This window comes from Lithobates pipiens, unplaced genomic scaffold (genome assembly GCF_037356315.1).
Source record: "Lithobates pipiens isolate NorthernLeopardFrog02 unplaced genomic scaffold, aLitPip1_a1.2 Scaffold_19, whole genome shotgun sequence".
Classification (NCBI taxonomy): domain Eukaryota; kingdom Metazoa; phylum Chordata; class Amphibia; order Anura; family Ranidae; genus Lithobates; species Lithobates pipiens.
The window spans coordinates 89,354,517-89,382,108 of NW_027507764.1; positions in this window are offsets into that span (position 1 = coordinate 89,354,517).

Here is a 27,592-nt window from a genome sequence, read left to right on the forward strand (position 1 = left end):
ACAAAAGTCCGATGCTTTTGCGTACACACGGTCGGACTTTGCTCCATCGGACTTTTGTTTGCAGAAAGTTTGTCCGTTCGCACAGCCAACAAAAGTCCGATGAAAACAGAAAAAGTTTGTCCGATGGAGCGTACACACAGTCGGATGTTGCTCCAAAACAGCTAATTTGCATGTTTGTTGTCAAAAAGTCCGACCGTGTGTACGGGCCTTAAACGTAACCTGTAAACTCTTGTAAACGTTGCCTATAGAAATTTTTAAGTACTGAAGTTTAGTGCCATTGCACAAGTGTCCAAAATTGTTAGGTATCTATTTACTCGGGGTAACATCATCTTTCATAGTATACAAAAAAAATCAGCCTAACTTTAATGTTTTTTATTTATTTTTTATTTGTGAAACGGGTTCTTTCCAAAAAAACACGTTTGAAAAATTGCTGCGCAAATACTGTGTAACATAAAAAGTTGCGACGATCTCCATTTTATGCCCTAGGGTCTCTGCTAAAACAATATATATAATGTTTGAGGGTTCTGAGTAATTTTCTAGCAAAAAAAATATGATTTTTACATGTAGGAGAGAAGTGTCATAATTAGTGTGGGTGGCAAGGGGTTAATTACGATAAGTAAGTAATATACAAATAATTATTTTATATTGTTTTTAAGGTAACTTACTATATTTTCAAAAACTGTACTCAAGCAGGTGGCTTAATAGACAAATTACTGAAGTTTGAAGTTATGACTTCCAACCAGTAATTTCACAATTATAATTATTTCACAATAATAATAAATTATTATCTTATAACATATAGCATAATATATGATTTAGCTTGATTAAAACAATACCTTTTCAGCAGTAGAAGATTCACATTCTCCCTCTTAACTGGATGAGTAAAACATGGGATTGTGGGTAAACCTTATACCTATAAATCCATGTTTTTTCCTTCTAATTAGGAGGGCTGGAAGGGAGCATGTGTCTTTTAGACACATGCCCCCTTCTATGACACTGCAGTTAGAGGAGAGCCTTCACTGCAGCATTTTTATTGGACAGCTGGGACCAATGGTACTTTACCATTGGTCCAAGGCTCCGAGCTGTCCATTGAGCTGACAAAAAATGAGGCACTGTGAGCTCATCCTCTCAGTCTGCAGACAGTACAACAGTACAACCATAGGTCATAGGAACCACAAATTTTGACCAGTGGTGGGGTAGGTTTTCGACTACTTACCTTCAACCCAACCCCCCTCCTCCTCCCCACAAAGCAATCAAATTTTTTTGGTTATTTTTTGTGTGCAAATGGGCTCATCTTAAGGCAAGGGGCTTGAAGCTGGGTATAAGATGGCGGTCCCACGCCATCCCAATAAGGCCGACTGGATCCACGGGATATACGGAACTACCACACAATCGGTGAGTTAGGAAGGGGGTGATCACTTAGTAAATCTAACCCTGATAAGGTGCATTATGCTCAGCCCTTATCTTGGTATATTAATTCTTTGCTTTATAATCTTTTTAGTTATTTCCACTCACCAGTTGATTGTTATTTGGAGTTTGATTCACTCCTTATACACCAATATGCCCCGTGTGGTCTATAGGGGTTTGTGAATGTGTGCAGTTACATAAACCCGGGATCCATTTTTCTATCCAAACAATTGAATGTACTGGTAATTATTCCTGATCGATTATTCTGTCCTGCTTTTCTCTTTGTTTACTTTTTTTTTTTTGGAACTTACATGAGATTACATCTCCCTGCTCTCACTATCTTTTGTAGTAGCACTCTTTCCTTATAATTACTTAAACATATGTTGCCTTTAATGGTCACGGGTCCAAGAGATCAACCACACTAATTTGTTGCAAGATTTCCATCACAGTGGTGATTTGTTACACACAGTTGTTGGGCATGTATAGTCTCACTTTTGATCCCCTTCTCGGGATGGATTTCCCTTTCCACATTTTGTTTCCACATGGTTCTCTATCTTGCACTTACCATACACCTCTTCCAGTTCCTCTTCTTTAAATAAACAACAAATCAAAAACAAAAACAACTAAAATTACCTTGTTTGGATATAGGTCGGCACTTGGGTCCTTTTCCCCTTCCCAGTCGCCGGGAAAGATCTGTTTTTTCCTTCACCCCGTAATTCAGGCTTTGGCTGACATAGGGAGAGGATTAGAGAGGTAAGATCACACTCTCACTATATGCTATAAAACTTGTCTCCTGTATCAAATCGCTATATGTATTGTTATGTAATTGTGGCTTCTTTTGCTGTTATATTTATTATTAAATTGATGTATCTTTTAGATGTAGGTAATATCCTGAAGAAGCTGAGAAGCGAAACTAGTCGATTTACCTCGCTTCCCCTCTCTGAAAATGTGATATTTATCCGAAGCTGTAATATTTTGTATTTTTTAATAAATTACTTTTATGGAATATTGCCTTTTCTCATATTGACCTAATTGATGTATGTGCCCAATGATAGTCCCCTTGCTCACATTCCCTCGGCATCTCTGATTGGAGACCAGAGATTTCGAATTTATTTCTCTAGTTGAATTGGGATGAGGGTGCACTTGGATATTGGATATGTTACATATATTTAATCTCTGATGTGAGGCTGTTTATTATCCTCATCCTCTCAGTCTGCTGCAAACAGTGTGCCAGTTTGTATTTAAACTTGCCACGCTGTATGTAGCTTCTGACAGGCTGCACAAGGAGCCCAGTATCCCCGGAACCATAGGTCCCAACATTTGACCAGTGGTGGGGCAGGTCTTTGACTACCTACCCCCCCCTCCCATCTCCCCAAATCAATAGTTTTTTTTTTTTTGAGGGGGGGGGGGGGTTGTGCCTATCTTAAGGTAAGGGGCCGGGAGCTGCATCTCCAATAGCCCCATGTTAATCCGGCCCTGTCAACTCCTAAAGGATGATGAAGATCTAGGAGTATCTAATGCTAAACTATACTCTTTGGTCTCCCTATTCCAACAGGCTGAAGGGTAGGGTGTACTGTATTGACACCCTGTACTTTTACTCCTGCACAAAGTATAGCTTGCAATCAAAACAATTACCATGCACACATGATATGCACAATATACTGTATGTACTGTATATACTCTGGAAAAATTGGATCTTGCCAGAACCTTCTAACTTGAAGGGTTTTAAGTATTGGAGGAGTAAAAGTGGGACCGCTGCCTGGTTAATGCTGGCGTCAAATTTGTTAATGTGAGTTTATCCCAGTGTGGTAATCACGCACGGATAGCTGCATCCATCCATCCTATTTTATGGTGCCACTTACACAGCGAAGGGTATTCCAGTGATCCAGATCTCTGGCTTTGTGCATTGTAAACAAAGCGTATTAGATCGCTATTAGGGGGTCACACTTCCCATGGTAAGCGTGGTGTGAAATCATTGGCTGGTGACACTTTCACCACTGTCACAGCAGGTGGGACTTCTCATTTGGATTGCTCTAAAAGTACCTATATGGAATTGTGTATATATGGACTTTATTAGGTTCTAATATTAATTTAAATGTATTAATTAGTGTTGCACTATTGGTTTTATAATGCTAAACTATACAACTATACTCCTTGGTCCTGCTCAAAGTATATCTTGCAATCAAAACAATTACCAAGCACACATGATATACGCAATTTACTGTATGCCACTCTGGAAAAATTGGATCTTGCCAGAACCTTCTAACTTGGAGGGATTTGAGTATTGGAGGAAGGCTGGCATAACTTTACTTTATCAAATTTACCAGAATAACATCCTTGAATCTGGCCTTTCTAAACATTCCTTCTTTCAATACCTGCAATTATGTCATGTCCCATACCCCAGGCACAATCCCTCAAATCTCCACTAATATTTACCCCCTTACCAACACTTACTTTAGTGGCACATACCACAGCTAGCAAACAAAAGGATTGATAGCTGATGAATATTCCAACCTCATTTTATCCATTAACCACTTCAGCCTTGGAAGGATTTACTCCTTTAATGACCAGGCCATTTTTGTAATACGGCACTGCGTCACTTTTACTGACAATTGCGCGGTCGTGCGACGCTGCACCCGAACAAAATTGACGTCCTTTTTTTCCCCAAAAATAGAGATTTCTTTTGGTTGTATTTGATCACCTCTGCAGTTTTAATTTTTTGTGCTATAAACAAAAAAAGTCCCCCAATTTTTAACTTTCTGCTATAATACATATCCGAAAAAATATAAAAAAAACGAATTTATTCATCAGTTTAGGCAGATATATATTCTTCTACATATTTTTTGCTAAATAAAATCACAATATATTGATTAGTTTGCGCAAAAGTTATCGCATCTACAAACTATGGGATAAATTTAGGGACTTTTATTTTTTTTTATTGTTTTTAGTGGTAATGGCAGCGATCTCCAGTTTTTAGCAGGACTGTGAATTTGCAGTGGACAAATCTGACCCAAAATGGCACTTTTTGAGGACCAGTGACATTATTACATTGATCAATACTAAGGGAAGGGGTTAAGTGTGTTCCCTGGGTGTGTTCTAACTGTAGGGAGAATGGACTACCAGGGACATGACAGAGATCACTGTTCCTGATCACTGGGAACAGAAGATCTCTATCATGTCATCTGGCAGAACGGGGAATCTCCTTGTTTACATAGGCAGTTCCTCGTTCTGCCTCTTACACCGCAATCATGGGTCGCCGATGGACATTGAGTCTGCCGGACCCACAGGTACGCTCCCACAGCAAGCCACTGCACGCCCGCTATCTCCTATGCAAAGACCGACGTACACCTACGGCAGTTTGCGCAGGAGAGCCGACCTGCCGCAGTATAATGACGGTGGCTGGTCGGTAAGCGGTTAAATCAAAGACTAATTCACTCTGATAGGCATATTGGAGGCAAGACCTTGGTCCCACTGACACTGATCAATGGAACAGGCCTTAGCAATTATCTTCAAAGTTTCACCGTTGTCCTTGCTCAAGTGTACACAATTACTTATACTCCACAAGGTATACCACACACTGCAAAACCTTTTCTCGGGGCAGTCCTGAATTACCCAATTGTACAAGATGCTCTGAGAAGAGGGAACTTTAATCCACATGTTGTGGAGATGTCTGAAATTATTCCGATACAGTTTATTTTCAAACCTTAAAAGCACTGTACTCATTACAACTGCCCCTGGAACCTAAAATAGGTTCATTGGGCATTCTCCCTATGTATCTAGTTCATAAACCTCTACAACTAAAGCTGGCCACAGATGATTCGAATATCTGCCAGTTCAGCAGGGATCGGACGAGATTCAAACCATCTATGGGCAGGCTGTTGTACCCAAGACGATCCATTGACTGACTTGGGTACAACCAGCATGTTGCAGATTTACATGCGATTGTTGCCAGTAGCTATAGCCTCTAGCAATAACCACTGTGTTTTCCTTGCAGGAATGGCTGCCTGTGTCTCTCTCCCCCCCCAAGTAGTACACAATAGCTCCGCAAGAGGGATTTCCATTCAACACATTCAGTGTCAAACTATTTTCTTTCTACACTCATAAAGTAACTATACATTATCTGGAAACTGAATGGATCTTTTCCACAACTCCATTATTCACACAGTGGGAAAATATGGTCAATATGGTCAATATCTTACTAAAAATGAAAAGCCTATCAACACAGGGGTTGCCCTCAAAAGTTCTTTGATGTGTGAATATCTTGGTTGACCTCCCCTAATCTAGCCCTATCTCCAACTGGCCTGTCTAGATTAATGCATAAATATCCAGCTAGTCCTGTCTACTTCCAATGAGATGGTTGGAATACCTAAAGGCCCATACACACGATTGGACTTTTTGACAACAAACATGAAAATTTGCTGTTTTAAGGCAACATCCGACCGTGTGTACGCTCCATCGGACAAACTTTTTTCGGTTTTCATCAGACAAATGTTGGCTGTGCGAACAGACAAACTTTTCGACAACATAAGTCCGATGGAACAAAGTCCGATCGTGTGTACAGAAAACCATCGGACTTTAAAACAACGCATGATCAGAACCAATGCAAAAGATCAGACAACAATACAGAAGTTGACCAAAGGTGGTGGCAAAGAGCAGAAAAAACACGTAATTTGGTGAAAGTTGGCTGAAAAAGTGTGTATGCTTAACAAGTTCACGGCCAACGCCCTTTGTACAGAAATCCACGGGAAAGTTTGTTTAAAGTCTGATCGTATGTATGAGGCTTTAGTTGTATTATCTTGGCTTTAGACAAACTTTATTATTATCTTTTATGGTATATGATTTATCTGTCAATAATTAATTTGGTATACTGGTTTTGCACTCAGATGCTTAATTCCATTACCTTTATGCTTTGGTGATTGGAAAAGACTGTACTTACTTTTTGTTTCCTATATTAGTTTTACGGTAATATGTAAAATGCAAAAATCTGAACTTTTTGTTCCAAACTAAAATTACCTGATTCAAAAAAACTTTTTTTTTTTTATAGAGATCAATACATCAGACCAAAAAGAATGACAACTGAGTAGGAACGAGGGATGAAGTATGGGACTGTGTGACACCAGCTAAGAAATGTCAAGCAAGCAGAAAGATTTTGGCTAACAGCCAGTGAGATTCTGGAAACTGTAATAAGGGCAGATATGTCTACATTTATTTCTTTACTTTTGATGTGTACATAAAAGGGCCATCTATATAGACCGTATCTTTTGTGTCTATGGAGATATATGGTTCTGCCGAACTGCTCTCATTTCCATTAACCACAAAATATTGATATGAATATTTTATTGATCTTTCCTTAATTACTTTTCCAGCTGCTTTGTATCGCCACTAAAAACTCACAAGAGAGAAGAAAGTTTTAGGAAGGCAGGAAAAGTTACCATAAGATATTGTATGTCTTCTTATTACCCAATAATTTATACAGTAAGTTGAAACACATGCAGAGAGGTTTAATGTGGTTATTAAGAGAATATTTCTTGTTATAAACTGGGGCAGGTTGCTCTCTATGAGTTGGTGGATTTTCTTCAGAGTGTTCAGCAAGCTAATTCTGCTACTAGAGGGGAAGCCATTCTGTAGAGACGAACTGATGTAAAGGCAGGGAGGAACTGGTTGCTCTCCAGTCCTTTTGTAAAATGTAAATTTCACAGCCATTCTTAGCATATTACCAGCATTGGGCTTTCAACAAACAATCTACCTAAACTCCCCCCACAGATCGATCATTTTTTTTTTTTTGTGATTTAAATTTTTTTGGCAAATGAGCCTATCTTAAGGTAAGGGGCCTGGAGCTACAGCTCCAATAGCCCCTATGTTAATTTGGCTCTGTGAACTCCCAAACGATGATGAAGAACTGGGAGTTTCTAATGCTAACCTATACTCTTTGGTCTCCCTATTCCAACAGGCTGTACTGTGCATGCACTTTTACTCCTGCACAAAGTACAGCTTGCAATCAAAACAATTACCAAGCACACATGATATACACAACTTACTGTATGCCACTCTGGAAAAATCAGATCTTGCCAGGACCTTCTAACTTGGAGGAATTTAAGTATTGAGGAGTAAAAGTGGGACTGCTGACTGTTGACACCACCATCAAATTTAGTGATGTGAGATAATCCCAGTGGGGTAATCACGCACGGAGCAGTGCATCCATCCATCTATTTCTATGCTGTTACTTACACAGGGGAGGATATACTTCTGCTACTAGAGGGGAAGCAATTCTGTAGAGAAGAACTGATGTAAAGGCAGGGGGGAACTGGTTGCTCTCCAGTCCTTTTGGAAAATTTTAATTTCACAGCCATTATTAGCATATTACCAGCATTGGGCTTCTAACACACAGTCTTTATGTAGGGCTGTTGCACACTATTCACATGAATGGTTGCGCACCGCTGTAATTGTGTATATGGGGTTGCTATTGTAAACACCAATACAAGATATGGGAGTATGCAGAAAATAGAGCTGTATACATCTGTACAGACTTTCATGTTAATGAAGGGCTGTGAACTGCACTTAGGACTCCTTGGCTGAGAAAATACACTAGAAATTATGCTGAACAGGCTCAGCCACCTATGTGTATGAGCTCTTAAATTGCATGTCCACCTAAAACATTTTTTGTTTAAAATAGAGTGGGGAAGGATTAGAAGCCCTGTCAGGTTTTTACTACTATCCATGGCTGATGAAAAGTGAAAGAAAATCTCCAACAGGGATACATACGGAAATAAAAAGCTTAAAGAGGAAGTAAACCCTGATGAGTTGGGATGACGTCACTCCCGTGCATGCGCACGGGAGCCAACACTCGCGGTATATCGCCGCAATCTGTGGCTTACCCAGTGTGCCTGTGAGCCGCTGTCTACGGCGCAGGTAAATATATCCTAAACCATATAGGTTTAGGAGATATTCCTTGGACCTACAGGTAAGCCTTAATCCAGGCTTACCTGTAGGTCAAAGTGGTTTGTAAGGGTTTACAACCACTTTAAATGGGTTCAGGCCTTCCTTTACTCTAGTAAAAAAGTGCTTCTATCCCTGTTTATGATTTTTCCCTCACTTCTTTTCTGGTGAAACCACTGTCACTATTGTAGAAAGTGTAGGAAAATCATCCGGGAGGCCAAGATAGCAGTAAAACCTTGATAGGGATTCTATGTTTTCCCCACTCTATCCAAAGCTGAATAACAAAGTTTGGGCTGGACTTACATTTAAAGTGCACCTTTCCCCAGATCATGCAAAGTATTTACAGAACATATTCTGAATAAGCAGTAAAAGCATTCAAGTGTTCATTCAACTTTTCATGCAGTATATATGCATTGCGAGGAAATTAGCACAACATAAGCAGTGTGTTTCTATGGTGTTTGACATCATCTGAAAACTTGCTCTAGAGCAGCCTTTCACAACTTATTTTCCCCAGAAGAACCCTTCAAATAATTTTCTGGTCTCAGGGAAGTGGAACCCCTGCTAAAATTAATTTATTGGGGGTCAGTGAGAAGAATATCCCCTTGTAGTGTTGGTTGGAATGCCATATTTATAGGTTATTGATATTACATACTTCCCAACTTTTTGAGATGGGAATGAAGGACACCTATCAGCAAAAGTATGCAGGCATAGGACACACCCCATTGCCATGTCCCCTTAAAGGAGAATTGTACAAAAAAACAAGATTGGTCAACCCACAAGTGCTTTTTTTTAACACTACTATTCCTTTATATTGGCTTTTGGAATTGATAAATGCAGCAATTTAGAAATTGGTTGAAATGTTTAGCACTGGAAAACACTTTTTGATAGATAAAAAGTGAATTTTATATACAGCTATATAGATCAGACCAAAATGAGGGACAAATGAGGAGGAAGGACAGAGGGACGTTGTTCCAAATCAGGGACAGTCCCCGAAATCAGGGACAGTTGGGAGCTATGGTATTATACTCTTGGCTCTACCAAGTGGCCATGGACACAAAATTATACATGTACCTCAACCAACCTCCGCAGGAGCTTCTCTAGAGTCTTTGATGTGATCTTTGAGAATTTCAGAGAATGAATAACTTCACATTTAAAGCAGCTAAAGAGGTCAGGGATGATATGTTTTAAAACTTCTTATATTGCTTTTTACGAATATGTAAATAGTTTATTGTCTGTAGTTCATAGAACAAATGCACTTTATTTGTTTTAGAAAAGGTTTTATTGGATTAAAAAAATAAATATTCTAAGTAGCAGTATACAAAAAAGTGAAGTACAATAACGGAGTGCAAGAAGAGGATCCAGTGCATTATGACTGATTTAAATACATCTGGAAAAGGTATGTCTGAAATAAACTATAAATGAAACAGAGAGCTCATTTGCATAGTGTAAGATCCTCAAAAAAAATCTTTAATTTGTTAAAATAAATATATTGTTTCAACAAAATTAATAAAAAAAGACATGCTTCTCTAATTTATATAAGTACCATCTCATTGAATAAACAAATGCACTCATCCCTCCATTAGTGCTTCATTTGAAGACTGGCCTCTAGTATACTGGCTAAAGCATTTAGATTGGTGGCCCCTTTTCATCAGAGCCAACTAAAAAATATTAGGGGGTACTATACATACCGCTAGCATAGAATAGAATAGAATAGAAGCGAATGCGTTGGTTGATGAGATGTTCCTATTGAAAATGAGGGAAGCGTGTTTTTTTAATCAGTTTTTCAATCAGTTTTGTCAATACAATATATTTATTACAAATTAAAGATTTCTCAGGATCTTACACCAATGTGCTCTCTGTTTTATTTACAATTTTTTCTTGGTATTTTTTCCAAGTATTCCTTGGTCTGGAGAGAGCTGCACGGAAGTGGATGTTTTTTTTTCTACTATATTAAGTTAAAGAAAGTGACTCTCTGCCAATAATTTGAACTTTGGCAGACATAGACATGTAGATTCCATCGCTTTTGAGCGCTTTCACTAGTTTATCATTTTTGGATGTATGAAATAAAACACAACAAAGGCCTGGAGGCAAGGTACTACCTGCAAGGAGTTTGCATGTTCTCTCTATGCCTGCATGAGTTTCCCCTGGGTTCTTCTGTTTCCTCCCACACTCCAAAGAAATGCTGGCAGGTTAAGTGTCCCTAGTATGTATCAATTTGCGTTTAGGCTTGTATATACCACTAGTTTTATTTAGTTCAACCCAGTGGGTTGAATGAAAAAAAATATGGAAGATCAGGTCAGAGCTGCTGTACTAACAATCTGATGTTAGTACAGTAATCTCCCCTGCTGTGCCATTGTGTTCTGACAGGGGGACGTTCCCTCTGCCAGAACACTGTCGGTCAGTGCTGACCAGGAGTCGGTCGACAGACCTTTTTTCAGTCATGACTCCTCGTCAGAATTCGGGTGAATTCAGGTGAATGGCCGGCTTTTGTCGGACCGGGTACCGTACACACGGGCCAAATGTCGGCCAGTTTCTATTGATCCGTCCGATGCCACCCGACATTTGGCCCCTGTGTACTAGGCTTTAGGAACCAAAGATTGTAATCTACTAGAGGGCAGGGGCTGATGTGAATGTATAATATATACCAAAAGTATTGGGACTCCCACCTACACGCACATGAACCTTAATGGCATCCCAGTCTTAGTCCATAGGGTTCAATATTGAATTGAAGACCTGGTGGATGTAGAGTGTGATGAGTCTGAAGCATTGTGGGTGGAACTGCATAAGGATGTGCGTAGTTCAAAGTTAATCATTGAAGTTTGTTATAGACCATATATTGGCATCAATGGGCACAGAACAGAAATGGGAATACTTCAAAAAGACTGTTTGTGAACTCACTGCAAAGTATATTCCCACGGGCAATACGTTTAAAAGGCTAAAAATAAAACATATGTCTGCTATGTTGGCTCACTGCCAAAGTTAAAAAAGCTATAAACTATAAGAAAAGATATAATAAAAAAAATGTAAAATTAAGGAACACTAGTGTCATTTAAATGTTACAAAGAATATCACAGAATATGTAAAAAGGAAATCAAGGATGCAAAAATCCTTCAAATATATTAATAGTAAAAAGGTCAAGTCTGAGCATGTAGGCCCTTTACAAAAGAATCTAGAGTGGGTGACTGGGGACAAAGAGAAGGCTAATTTATTAAATACTTTCTTCAGCTCTGTGTATCTAAAGGAGCATGGGGGAGCTCATGTCCATAATGGGGGAGGTAGTGACACAGCCCCAAATCCACAATGGCTCAAAAGTGATATGGCCCAGAAATATTTGGACAGAATAAAGATGGATAAACCTGGACCAGATGGCATCCACCCACGGATCCTAAACGAATTGAGCTCTGTAATTTTAAAGCCATTGTATCTAATTTTTAGGGACTCATTAATGACAGGAATAGTACCACTGGATTGGCGCAGGGCCAATGTGGTGCCTATATTTAAAAAAGGGAACAAAGTCTTTACCAAGTAACTATAGACCTGTTAGTTTAACTTCTATAGTTGGGAAGATACTGGAGGGATTATTAAAAGACCACATAGACGAGTTCTTGCAAGAAAAAAATATTTTAAGCAACAGACAGCATGGATTCATGAAAGAACAAACAAACCTGATTTCGTTTTATGAGGGGGAAAGTAAAACCTTGGACAGAGGGGTGGCGGTGGACGGGGTATACTTGGATTTTGCAAAAGCGTTCAATACAGTTCCGCACACACGGCTCAAGTGTAAGGTAAAGTCTACAGGTTTGGAAATATCAGTTTGTAAATGGATAGCAAACTGGCTAAAAGACAGAATTCAGAGAGTAGTGGTTAATGACTCTTACTTTGAATGGTCTAAGGTTATCTGTGGTGTACCCCAAGGTTCAGTCCTGGGACCTTTAGTTTTTAATATCTTTATAAATTATATTGGGTCTGGGATCAAAAGTAACATTTCCACCTTTGCAGATGACACCAAGCTATGCAGTGGAATAATGTCCTTACAGGATGTCTCCAATTTACAAGCCAACCTCAATGCTCTGTCTAATTGGGCGACTATGTGTCAGATGAGGTTTAATGTTGATAAATGTAAAGTTATGCACTTGGAGGCTAAGAATATGCATACATCATACATACTAGGGGGAGTACAACTGGGGGGATCCATAGTGGAGAAGGATCTAGAGGGTTTGGTAGATCATAAGCTCAATAATAGCATGCAATGCCAAGCTGCGGTTTCCAAAGCGAGCAAAGTTCTTTCTTGTATTAAGAGAGGTACTGTATTTTCTTAAGAGCTGTGAAAATGTGGAATAGTCTGCAGAGGTGGTTCTGGCCAGCTCAGTAGATTGCTTTAAGAAAGGCCTGGATTATTTCCTAAATGTACATAATATAACTGGGTACTAACATTTATAGGTAAAGTTGATCCTGGGAAAATCCGATTGCCTCTCGGGGGATCAGGAAGGATTTTTTTCCTCTGCTTTAGCAAATTGGATCATGCTTTGCTGGGGTGTTCGCCTTCCTCTAGATAAACTGTGGGTATATAATTGGGTATATGGGATTGTATGATATTATATATATATTTTTTGTGGTTGAACTAGATGGACTTGTGTCTTTTTTCAACCTGACTAACTATGTAACTATGTTTTTGTCCCCCTTTGCAGGTATAACAGCTTCAACTAATTCATCCCAAAGGTGTTCCGTCAGGACTCTGCTCATCCATGTCTTTATGGACCTTGCTTTGTCCACTGGTCCAAATCATTTGGCGGAGGGGGGATTATGATGTGGAGTTGTTTTTCAGGGGTTGGGCTTAGCCCCTTAGTTCCAGTGAAGGGAAATCTTAAAGCATCAGCATACCAAGGCATTTTGGACAATTTCATGCTCCCAACTTTGTGGGAACAATTTGGGGCCCCTTCCTGTTCCAACATGATTGCGCACCAGTGCATAAACAAGTTCCATAAAGACATAGATGAGTGAGTTTGGGGGTGGAGGAACTTGACTGGCCAGCACAGAATCGATAGAACACCTTTGGGATGAATTAGAGCGGAGACTGTGAGCCAGGCCTTCTCATTCTCATCAGTGTCTGACCTCACAAATGCGCTTCTGGAAGAATGGTTAAACATTCCCATAGAAACACTCCTAAACCCCATGGATATTATTCCCAGAAGAGTTGAAGCTGTTAAAGCTGCAAAGGGAATCGACCTGTTAAAAAACAAAAACAAACTCAATATTGAACCCTATGGACTAAGACTGGGATGCCATTAAAGTTCATGTGCGCGTGATAGCAGGCATCCCAATACTTTTAGCAATATAGTTGTAGCACTGACATCATGGTTTATTGATGTGATTATGCATGCTTTAATGTGAGTTATATGGACATTACTGTGGTTTCACACTAGAGCCAACTAGTGGCCAAATATTGGTAACCCACCTATTTATCATTTACCTCAGAACAACCTAAAGACTGGTACAGGAAGTGACTGTTTGTTTGGATTCTGAAGGTTGATCTTGTTACCCAGGATTCTGTGTGTGACCTACCCATGAACACTCTCTTACGCAGTGCATGCTGGGTAGGGGATATAAGGGACAGCAGCGGCCATTTTAGGTCTCTTGGGGTCACGTTACCTGCCTGTGCGGATCTGTGGAGGGGTGTCCCGAGAGGCAGCGGCTAACAGCTAGTGCGGAGCGCCAGACTGCTCGTGTTTGTGAGGTGACCTGACGGAGCCAGAAAGACAGTAGCCGGATTGAGAAGGTCCAAAGGCACTCGGCGGAGAATCGGAGAACCGGATCGATTCAGCGGAGTGACACAGAGCATCTGTCCAGCTGATACAGAAGCAAGCTACAGTTGCCAGATCAAAGTCATCACCTAGAACTCCGATCCAGTTGGTGAGCGGGTTACGGCCCACCGTTTGTTAATTTGCTGCGCACAGTTAGACTCATTTACAGGCCTCGCTGGAACCCCGTTGTTCCACGGAGGCATAACAGAGCAACTGACATTGAGCACGCTTGAGCCTACTTCACTTTAGTGCCCAGGTGTTGTGTATAAGTTCTTGGAGTTATACCTTGAGTACCTTAAGCTAACTCTTACCTACCTTTTGGATTACAAATATCAGAGGAGTCATCTCTAGCTAGCGAAGGAAGAAGATACGGGAGAGAGTACTTTAAGACCCCTTTCACACCACACCGTCCATAGCATGGGCGGTAAAACAGCACTATTTTTAGTGGTGTTTTACCACCGAATTTGCGGCGCATTTCAGCCGCTAGTGGGGCGCTTTTACCCCCCGCTAGCGGCCGAGAAAGGGTTAAAACCGCCGGCAATATGCCGCAGTAGCGGCATTTTGCCGGTGGTATTACAGCGCTGCCCCATTGATTCCAATGGGGAGCAGCGGTGGAGGAGCCGTAAACACACCACTCCTTCACCGCTCCAAAGAAGCTGCTGGCAGGACTTTTCCCTGACGCAGCTTTTTAAGGGCGGATTGCAGGCGCTATTTCTAACGCTATAACACCTGCAAAATGCCCTGGTGTGAAAGGGGTCTAAGTGAGGCCTCACGTATAACTTTATAGTAGCAGGAGCTCCCAGGTTTAGATACATAGAATTATATATATATCTTTCATATTGTATTTGTCTGTTGATTTATATTGTACTAACATCCTACGTTGGGATGACAGCACAATTACTGTAACCACCTATTGAAATATTTTACAGTAAACAATATTTCTGGTTAAGTATCCAGCTGTGTGGTGTACTGTTTTTCCTCACCAGGTGGAGCCAGTGGATCCTGAGGGTACAATCCATGTACTTTGCATTGTTGTATATTGTACTGTATTACATTGCACGACAGCTGTGCCAAGGGGATTGAGTCAAGTCAGTGGGGTTTCTAGGTAGAGTGCAGGCCCAAAAAAAGCAGTTCCTTCGGGTGTAAGTGCTACATAGTGCATTTGTAAAGAGCTGCATAAATTGACAGTGCTATATAAGTATCTGAACTAAGTATCTGAAATAAATAAATATATAAAATAAATTAATTAATTAGGCAATTGGGAGTAAGGGGCTGAGCCTGGAGTTTGGCTTTAAGTTAAGTTGAGCTTTAAAGAATTCCATTCAAGATGCCCAGACTTAAAGAAGAACCAGGCTAAAGCTCACTTTAAAATAAAGCTGTCCTGAAGTCTGCTATTAATGACCTCCTTCTAAAAAAAGCTAGCAGCCTAGTTGTAATACTAGCTTTAACCACTTCAGCCCCGGAAAGATTTAACCTCTTCCTGATCAGAGCACTTCTGCTTCATTTTAACTGACAATTGCGCGATCGTGCGATGTTGCACCCAAACAAAATTAACGTCCTTTTTTCCCCACAAACAGAGTTTAATTTTGGTGATATTTGATCACCTCTGCAGTTTTTATTTTTTGCGCTATAAACAAAAAAAGAATGACGATTTCGAAAAAAAACCTATATTTTTTTACTTTTTGCTATAATAAATATCCCCAAAAAATATATAAATTTTTTTTTTTTTCTCAGTTTAGGCCGATATGTATTCTTCTACATATTTTTGGTAAAAAAATCACAATAAGCGTATATTGATTGGTTTGCGCAAAAGTTATAGCATCTACAAAATAAGGGATAGATTTATAGCATTTTTATTATTAATTTTTTTAAAATTAGTAATGGCGGCGATCTGTGATTTTTATGTCGGACACATCAGACACTTTTGACACCATTTTGGGATCATTGTCATTTATATAGCGACCAGTGCTAAAAAAATGCACTGATTACTGTGTAAATGACAATGACAGGGAAGGGGTTAAACACTAGGAGGCGATCAAGGGGTTAAATGTGTCCTAGGGAGGTGTTCTAACTGTTGGGTGGGCGGGCTTCCAATGACATGACAGCGATCACTGCTTCCGATGACAGGAAGCAGTAGATGCTTGTCATGTTACTAGGCAGAACGGGGAAATACCTTGTTTACATAGGCATCTCCACGTTCTCCCGCTCCGTGACATGATCACAGGCCCCTGGCAGACATCAAGTCTGCAGGACCCACGGGCACAGTCATGGAGCACGCGGCAGGTCCACGTGCTCCCACGATGCTGCAATTTAAAGGGGGCGTACCTGTACGCCCATTTGCCCAGCCGTGCCATTGTGCCGACGTACATCGTCATGTGCTGGTCGGCTAGTGATTAAAGAGAAACTCTGGAAGATGTGGTTAAATGCCTGGTCACAAGCATTGTCTGTGGTCTCCCTGCTGATCTTTCCCTATTACTGATTTACCATGTCTGGTTCTGCACTGTGTTTTTGTGTAGAGGCGGCCATCTTGTGGCTATGCTTCCTCATGTCAGAGCCTCCAGCAAAGAGAACAGTGAGCAGCACAGCAGCCACATCACTAAACCACACTCCAAATCTTCTAAGACTAGCATACAGGGCAGCAGTGCCTTTGATCTCACATTGCAGATATACAGCTATGAGGCTGTAGGTACAGGAGCACCTTGGAAATCACATACAAAAAAGTGCACTGCTTAGGCAGAATTAACATTTCTACATGTATCTAATACCATCACAAATCTTTTTTTTTTTTTTTTTTGTTCAAGTCAATGGATCTAAATTACTGACATTCTTAGCTTCTTCTGGGGAAAAACTGCTTTAAACATTTCTGATGCATCTAATGCATTTAACCAAAAAGGTTCAATTTCAATGAACTGTCAAGATTTTCACTGAAATGTAAAATAAATTAACACTCAGTTTTGTTCATCCCTGTTAAAGAATATGGCTCTCCTTGCTGGAAAATGCAAAACCATATACATGTACATCCCCTGGCAACCACAGTCATTTTTATTCAAAAAGTCAAGATAAAGGTATATTGCTAAAAAAAAAAAAAAAAAAAAAACAACCAAAAAATAAAAAGGGGCATGAGTGCACATCCTAAAGAGAACTGAAAACATAACACTTGGCAGGCTTTTGGAACTTCCAAGAAAGTTACATTTATTTTTTATTTTTTTGTAATTCTTTATTTTACAGTCTTTCAATATGTCAGGGCAGATAAAAAACAGATTCACCAACATAGTACAGGCATATAGACCCATAGCAGGCCAAAAAAAAATGTATATATATATATATATATATATATATATATATATATATATATACACACATTTCTGTGTAGGCAATACAACCAAAGTAAACAAGATGGAAGATACATTTATTTTAATCTGCAGCAGATCAGGTGCTTCCTCTCCCCACTGACCTGCAGAGAATGGAATTTAAACATTGAGTGAAGCACATCTGTTCTCTCCTCTCTGTATACATGTGATGTATTTAACATTCACCATAAAGAACACACCTCTGATGGGAACAATAGTACATGTGGGAATAGTTAACAATAGATAAAGTTAAATTGGCTATGCAATGATGCAATTCTGAATGTTATTACGTGGACTCACAAATGTGGCTGTAAATAATTTACATGACTTATTCTGGTGATAAATGAAAAAGTATAAGCGACTGAGGGGAAACTGGAGCAATTCGTGCTTTTAAAACATGATTTAAGCCAGAGGCAGACAAATTGATGTCAAATTTAGTAACTCGTCCTGCCAAGGAGCTAGTGGGCTTTTCTATGTACCTAAAAGCCCCATGTTACCTCTGACTGCCATAGAAATTGTATGGCACCATCCAAACGATAGGCTCTTGGGATTTGTCACAAATGATGAAGGAACTTCAAAGTTTGTAATTCCTTGAAATTTTGGGAAAATTAGGTCATTTGAGTAATGTTTCATAATTTTGGCAAAATGGTTTAGGCTCAGCTCACACTACTGCGGTTCCTTATGGCCAGGATTTTTAGTGCAATTATGTTGTGCAGCTTTGATGCAACTTGGCTGTATCTATGCATATTCTATGGGGCCAAGTCACACTGTAAATAGCACCAAAGTGGCACTGGAACCTTTTCCAAAATCGCACCATGCTGAGCCACATTAATGAGAATGGGCACCATTTATTATAATGTGATTTTCACAATAAAGTCAGATCAGAAAACACACTAGTGCGAAATAGCACTTAGAATCAATGGAGAATGCAAAATCAAGCTTGTTCTTGGTGGCTTTTAAAGGTCCAATGGATTTAAATGGCTTCTGAGGGTTACAAGAGCTCTTTTCAACTCTACTGGACCTGCTCTTTTTTTAAAAATGGCTCCTCATTATCCTCATTATGTTACTTTTTTCACAGAGAGAAAACACACAGTGAAAAAAAAAATTCAAAGTGACAATATGCAAAAAAAAGTCAAATATACCGTATATACTCAAGTATAAGCTGACTTTTTCAGCACATTTTTTTATGTTGAAAAAGCCGGCTTAAATTTGAGTGAAGGTCTCCCGCTGTGTCATGCAGTCTTAACTGTTCAGCGGCTGTGCACTGTAACAAAGTCCGCCTCCTCCTCGTCTGTGATAGATGGAACACTGATACAATGCAGGCAATCTGAATCAGTGTTCTGTCTATCATGGACGAGGAGGAGGCAGGGCTTTGTTACAGTGGACGGCTGCTGAACAGACTGCAGTTGCATGACACAGCGGGAGACACCCGCTGTGTGTAATCAAAAGTAAGGCTGCAGATGGGCACAGTGACGCTGCAGATGGGCATGGTTTACCAGTACTTGCTGCATTTCCCACCCTAGGCTTATACTCGAGTCAATACGTTTTCTCATTTTTTTGTGGTAAAATTAGGTGCCTCGGCTTATATTCGGGTCGGCTTATACTCGAGTATATATGGTACATAAAAAAAAACACAATTACAAAGAACACTAAATACAATAAACCAATCTAAGTATAAGTAATGGCTGTAAAAAGAACCTGGCTGGAAGACTTCTGTTCATGTGGGCCGCACAGCAAAAATCTGGCAGGGAATGTAAGTATTTATCCTTAGATCTTGGGGGGGGGGGTGTTGCAGGTCATTTAACTGTACTAAACAGGTCATAACTGTACTTAAACTTTTCTAACCCTTTAAGTAAGGTCACACGGTATACAGCACTCCTGGTGTTTACTGTAGATTCGAAGCAGAAAATCTGACTCTCTGGGGGGGGGGGGGGGGGTGTTAGGTTGTAGTTAGATGACTTTGTTAGTCAGGATAGAGTTTGTTGTATTTTTTGTTCTGGGCCCTGCGCGCCCGCAATGTCAGGTGATTGCCATGCTGGCGGCCCAGATGTTGTTGTATGTGTGATTTAAAAACTGAATAAAAAGTAATAAAAAGAAAAAAAGGAAAATCTGACTTTAGTCTCTTTGTTGTGATCTTTGAGAAGCAATAACTTCACATTAAAAGCAGCTAGAAAAGTCAGACTTGTGATGGCTTGTTTAATTGCTTGTTGAGAATATACTTTAAGCACTACCCCCCCCCCCCCCCCCCCCGTAGGGGCCACTGGCAACCGACTCGCAAAGCCAGGCAACACACATTTTTTCCACTAGAAGCCAGACACAAGTAGTTTGTGCCGTAACTTGTTTTTGTTAATTTTATTAGGGGATAAAAACTTGGATAGAGTGAAGGCATTTATGGGATGCCCAGGAGATAAAAAACACAGAAAAACTTAGGAACTAAGTTAATAGCAAAAGTCCATTACAAACTAAGGGCCCTAGACCCTTTTGGAAAGAACCACAAACATGAGTTAACTGCTTGCAGGAGTGTATCCCCTCCCTCTGTGGATCTGGTAGCAGCCCCACCACCCAGCAGATCCTACCAGCCCCCCTGGCTGCTCCAGAGATCTCTAAGGGTAAGGATGAAGGGAAGAAGCACACCACTGTCCCTCCAGAAAGCTAACTACATATAGCACACTTTCCCCTTGTAGTAACCCTGAGTGTGCTGATGTACTCACTGTCCTCTCCTTGCTCCCACTGCTCCCAGGTGGTGTTCCTAATCACACAACACTGCAGGCAGGATCCTTCTGGAGCCAGCCCAAGCCTCCAACCTGCGAGACCCTCTAGACCTAGAGGGCCCCTCAAGGCCACCGACAAACTCCTCAGGATTTCACCTCAATCTTCCACCCGATTCCCCCCTGCCAGCATGACTCATCTATACTAGGGTTGGCTCAACCACCCTGCCATGCCCACTGCCTGAGGATTGGCCAAGCTCCTCAGAGTATGCAGATCAAGCCTCCTGGCCTCCACCCTCTAACCTCTAGAAGTTTCTCCAAACTTCCAGACCCAGGGGGAATCACTAGAGACTTACCTGAGTGAGTCATCCAGCCTAATACAAAATAAACCCTAACCCAGATTCCATGACTCATGCTTAACCATGAGCCAAACTATGTTTTGCCCACTCTCACACTAGTAGAACACTAGAGGGTGCTACATATTTAACAACATATTTGAATGCCTCCAATAGTCTGTGCATAGGTGCACTTTAAGCCAGTAAAAGTTCCTTAGCACATGTCTTGCACCTAAGGATTGGATTCAGGGCAGCAGCACCAGACCCTTCTCTGCATCCTATATTTACTTTCTAAAGTCTTAAAGCAAGCCTAATAGTTTATTCATAAAAACAAAGCATGTGTTTTATATACTAGCAATATCAACTGTAATGTTGTTCTAATTAAAGTGTGGGAAAACATGCCAAAACAAGGTTTTCCCCATTGTTCACAATGGCTTGGAAGACCTTTTGTTATAATAAATGAATATTAAAAAATAAAGACTATTTTTAACAAAGAAGTCTGGTCCAAATTTTGCAATACTTTAAACGCTTGTAGCTCTTACAGGATTTATAGTCATTCTATATGTTTCAGAATTCCCATTTAATATGAAAGAGAATTTTGTCCAATAACAACATTTAGTTGGCTTAAACATAAAGAATTTGACATAGAGGATAAATATTAACACATACACTCTTTCTAAAGTGATTCCAAGCTGAATTGTAGAAAAAAAACCTGAAAAATAAGTGTTACTTATACAGTATATAAGATGCAGTCAAATATCCAATTTTGCTTTAGAGAACAAAATTGATATGCAAAAGCTGATTTATAAACAAGAGGAGCAAAGCGATGGAGCTGTTTAATTTCTGTCTCTCATGGAACGATATGTGAAGCACCACCCAAAAACACACATCAAGGATTGCAGAATCTGGCAGACACGGGTTACATAAAATGTAAATTAAATTATAATGTATCATCTGCCAAAATAATTCCTTTATAATTTTGGATAGAGCTAGGAAGGGTTAGCATTTTTCTGTGGCCTGTTGGCAAGATTTTCTCTGACTTCATCTCCCAGTGGCAATATGTCACTGAAACAGTAGGTGAGGAAAAATTTTCCTTATGCCGCGTACACACGATCGGACTATCCGGCGGACTAGCGTTGGCCCGGTCTTGTCGCTGTCGCCACCTTCTTGTCCTTCTTATCTGCTTCTCTTCTTCCTTCTTTTTCCCTTCTTCCGATGTTGGCACGATGCTCTCTCTATCCGTAATGCCAGGGACGCGTTGTGCGGCGACTTATATAGGCAAGGTGACGGGGTCACCGGATGATGTCACATGGTGACACACCCCTTATGATATCACAGTCCCGGGGGATGCTGGGACTGTGACATGATAAGGGGCGGAGTTCCCATGGGACATCAACCGGTGACCCTGCCCCTTATGACTATATAAGCCGCTGGCATTGCGGACGGAGACAGCGTTGTGTCAACATCGGAAAGAAGGGAAGAAGAAGGAAGAAGAAGGAAGAAGAAAAGCAGAGAAGTAGAGAAGCAGAGAAGAAGGCGGCAACAGCGACACGACCAGGCTAACGCTAGTAAAAGAGCTGTAAGAAGATAGCGGAGGCACGGCAGAAGAAGCGAAGAGTGGGACAAGACCCCCGAAGTTGGAAGAAGACCCCCGGAGCTGTCTAATAAACTACTTTAAAAACCTGTGTTGTGTTTTTTTTATTAATACTTCTTCCCTCAGGTGAATGGGTAGGGGTACGATGCACCCCATGCTCATTCACATAGGGTGGGGGGCCAAAATCTAGGGACCCCCTTATTAAAGGGGGCTCCCGAATTTCGATAAGCTCCCCGCCCGCAGACTGCGACAACCAATGGCCAGGGTTGTCGGGAAGAGGCCCTTGTCCTCATCAACATGGGGACAAGGTGCCCTGGGGGGCCACAGGGCTTCTTGTCCAACATCAGTGCCTGACCTCACAGATGCGCTTCTGGAAGAATGGTCAAACATTCCCATAGGCACACTCCTAAACCTTGTGGACAGCCTTCCAAGAAGAGTTGAAGCTGTTATAACTGCAAAAGGGTGGGCCAACCCAATATTGAACCCTACAAACTAACTTAAAATTTATGTGCGTGTAAAGGCAGAAGTCCCAATAATTTTGGCAGAAAAACATGTGTGTATAATAATTATGGTTTCTGCATGCACATAGTTACACACTATTACTTGTCCTGGTATGACATCACTTACAGTCTGCGATCCCTCAGGCTCCGATCTAAGCGATACGTCACGCAACATGTGACTTAATCGGGGGGGTCATGTGGTGCGTGACATAATGCGTAGGTTGGAGCCTGAGGAGTCTCAGACCGGAAGTGAAGTCATACCAGGAAGAGTAATGGTTTTAACTAATGCTAGTGAAGCTTCATTTAACTGTAAGCATATTTTTATATAAATAAAGTGTTTATTGATGGTTTTACACTATTGGAAACATGTTCTTCATTTCCACATAATTATATAGTTACATAGTAGGTGAGGTTGAAAAAAGACACAAGTCCATCAAGTCCAACTTATGTGTGTGATTATATGTCAGTATTTCACTTGCATATCCCTGTATGTTGTGGTTGTTCAGGTGCTTATGTAATAGTTTCTTGGAACTATTGATGCCTCCCACTGAGACCACCACCTGTGAAAGCATATTGCACATCCACATGGTATGGGAGTAACCGCTATCTCTGCTAAGGTGCTCTAAAAAGGGACCAACATACTTGTCCTCCAGGAAGTGTTTCCAACAGGAGACGAGCACCCTGGTGAGAGGGAGACCACACTGAAGGACGCTCAGCACTGGATAACATCAGTAGATATCCTGCTGGGTATGATTACACATGCGTTGTAACATATCATTAAGGTAAGAGCACTGGGAGCACAGTGAAGATGGGAAGTGGTCACAAAAGCACTGGATTTTCTTAATTTTCCAATATGGATTTCACACTACTCTAAGAAGAACTATCACTTTATTCAAAAACTTTTATTTTTATTTTCATTTGTATGCCATTTATTTTTTCTGCATAATATATTGACACATTTTTAATACTTGCACGATATATAGTCATATATCACAGGATGTACACATTTGTTAAAGTTATACTTCATAGGGTTGTTTTATAGGAGTGGTGTTTATATGATTTATGGTATTTGTAGGTGGTAGCGCTACACTTATTTTGATTTACCAACAAAACCACATTGTTAGTAGAGCAGAGCAAGGCTTGAACCCTTACCAGATTTTTTGCTGTCTGTGTCCCGACTGAAAATTACACCTTCTTGCCTTCCTTTAAGATATACTAGATCAAACATGCACTACTGTACAATGGCCAAACCATACACATATGGACAATCCTGGAAGGTGTTGCCTTCACATAATCAGGGGACAGAGTGAAAGGTTAAATTCCCCAAATGAAGAGCAAGCACAAAATGTTGGGAAATTCATACCTTGTTACACACTGAGAAGGTCTTAAAGTAAATGTGAACCGAACCATTAAATTATCACATGAACTGTAATATGTTATCTTTTCAAAAGTAATTTCACAGGTTTCATCCAAATAATACCTCATGATCAAAGACATGTTGGTAGGTTAATTGGATCCTGTCTAAATTGGCCTTAGTATGTATGAATGTGAGTTAGGGACCTTAGATTGTAAGCTCCTTGAGAGTAGGAACTGATGTGAATGTACAATGTATATGTAAAGAGCTGCGTAAATTTATAGCGCTATGTAAGTACCTGAAATAATAATAATAATAATGATCAAGCTATAAAGGAACTTTCTTTATTAGGGTGGTGACATTCTGTACCTGTCTTCAATTTGTGCCCATGCATTATGACCCCCTCACATAGACTAATGATGGAGACTACAAGTGGTTAACATAACATGCACCACTCAGACATGATCCACTATTGTCTCCATCAAGAAATCCAACCTGAAAAATGCCATGCGTCTGAAATGCATGCATCCACAGTTCAGGCTCCCCTGTGTCAGTGAGCAACGACTACAGGGGAGAAGAGGGGGCACTAACAATTGAAACATGGAAACCTATAAGTGGCGGCATGTCTCAGAGAATTTTCAGCCATTATTGTGTGCTCCCTCCTCTCCCCTGCAGCTGCCACTCACTGACTCAGTGAATCAGGTGACCGGACCGGACTGGACTAAAAATAGGTAACAATACAGATGTTTTTTTACACAGAGTAGGCAAGATAGGTAGCAGGAGGGGGAGGAAACATTTTCAAGCCAAGGTACAGCTAGACTGGAATTCTACTTAAACCACCCAGGCCAATTTTGACATTCCTTTCTTACATGTAAAACAAAATCATAATTTTTTTGCTAGAAAATTACTTAAAACCTACAAACATTATATATGTTTTTAAGCAGAGGCCCTAGAGAATACAATGGTGGGTATTTGCACAGTGTGTTTTTTAAACACAAATACGCTTTATAGGCTTGTGCAATTCGTTCTGTAACAAATCAAAATTCGGCCAAATTTTGCATCTTTCCGACATTCGGATGCATCCGAATGTCCACATAAAAAAATGACGAATTTCAACTAATACGAAAGAAATTATAGCGGATACAAATGAATTCGACATGATTCGGTAATTCGTTAAAGATCTAATGAAACAAAAGGTCAATTCAAAGTAAATCTTACAGTCCAATCAACTGATTTATTTTGTGCTGGAGGTTGGATTACTGGCAAAGTGCATTCCTGAGAACTGAGTGAGAAGGGTGGTGTATTGTATTTGAGCAGAGGAGAAGAGATTTTGTAATTGTGTGTGTTAAAAGATGAAATAAACAAATGACTTTCCAAACTACGAATCATTGTCAGAAATATATATATACATACATAAATATCGAATTTCAACAAATACGATTGAAATGATAGCGCATATAACGAATGAATTTGACATGATTTGAGATTTAGTATAACGGATATCAACACTCTACAGAAATAAGGAATTATCCGAAAACGAATTAACGTAACATAATGAATATGACAGAACTAAATTATGTATTTTATGAATGACAACGAACCGAAAACGAAACAAAATTTTCCGCTGTGCACAAGTCTAATGCTTTAATGAATTTTAGTGCACAGAAACACAATATAATACCCATTTTTTTTTTGTAAAATATAGAAGATGATGTTACACAGAGTAAATAGATTCCTAACCTGTCACGGCACCAAACTACGGTATCTACAGACCTCCAAAGGTGACCTTTATAAGCTTTTACAGGTTACCAGTTTAGAGTTACACAGGAGGAGTGGTGTTATAAGTATTACTCTCTCTATAACGCTTGCATAATGTTTACATGTGTTGTGCGAACACCGTTTACGTATGTGTGCTTGACCTACAGTATGTATGCTTTCGCCTTTGCATGTGAGCATGGAGGGGGGAGGGCCCTTTAAAATATTTAAAAAAAAATGTTCTTATTATATTATTAATGTCATTTTTTATTTTAATTTAACTTAATTTCATTTTGAATTTTAATTTGATTTCATTTTTATTTATTTATTTTTGATTAACTTTATTGCTGTCACAAGGGATGAACAACATAGCATGGGCAGTCACAGGTATGCTTTATGGGGACATCTGGGGTCTATTAGACCCCAGATCTCTCTTCTGGCCTTAAAAGCATCTGATCAAACTAAGCTGCTAGGATTGCTTTTTTATTAAAGAGAAATGCCAGCAGAAAAAAAAGATACTGTAAAAAGTTACCGTAGCTGCAGACATCATCCCACTATCTCCACTGAAAGTCCAGGAGGTCATATAACATCCAAGTGTTTAAAAATAATTGTTTATGGTACATGGTGCTTTAGCAAACTTAGGGTTTACATCCACTTACTGTAATTACCACCCTTCAGCCGATAATGTTAACTCTTGGGGCAGCCAGGAATGGGTTGAGCCTGCTCCCAGTTCTTCGGCCCGATGTGACAATGTGGTGACTATTTAGGGCCCCAGAGGCAGCAATATCAAGTGCTTTTGACATTGAAAGTACTTAGTACTGTGCAGCAAGTCTGATCTATTACTCTTCTTTAATGTTAACTATCTGTATTGCTTCTAGTGTATTGTACAAGAATCAGATATGGGGCCTGACCCTAAACAGCACCAGCAGATGTCTTCCCTACGGTTTCTCTTGTAAAGACATCTGTCTGTCCTTAGCAATGCCCTAAGACTGTTTTATTATTTCACCTGCACAATTTCTTTAATCTAATAAACAGAAATACCCATGAACCTTTCAGAAATACCCCTAGGGGTACATATACTGATGGTTGAGAAACTCTACTTTTGAGTGAAGGAACAAGTCCTTTAAAGATTAGAGGATTGTACTTTTGGAGAGAAACTTTTCTTCCTTCTCCAGGGTTGTAATACCAATAATTGTGTACGTCTTACAAGATTAGAGCGTGCTTCTGTCTTTTCCTTTGAACTGTAGCCTGTGTTTGTTGTCAGGAAAAAAAAAGATCTCTTATTCCAATTCAAGTCACTTCCTAGCATACATCTGTTCAGAATGCTAATTTGTTATAGCTCTGTTCCATACCTTATACTTATTGTCTTCCTGTCCCTTGATACTTTCATGAAGCTTTAGCTCCCTCCCTGTTGCCTTCATCCTTATCCAGCTCACTTATCATGTCATCTGGGTCTTTCTATATATAACCAGATGGAATGAGGGAGATGGGAATCGCAGCATATAAGTTTTCTTTCTTGGATAACTCTTCTCCGTGGTTCACAGGCACAGAAAAGAACCTGAATTTCACAAGTAAATTTAAAAACCTACATGCCCGCAGACCTTTCTGTTTGACCTGCCCGTTAGGTGTCTAAATCTAAATTAAAAAGTGGATGTTGGGCCCAGTCCTGTATGATACCAATTATGTCCTCTTTTTAATACCTAGGGATTCAGATCACCCCAATTTTTACTGGCTTATGCTACCTTAACCACTTCAGCCCCGGAAGAATTTACCCCCTTCCTGACCAGAGCACTTTTTACGATTCGGCACTGCGTCGCTTTAACTGACAATTGCGCGGTTATGCGACGTGGCT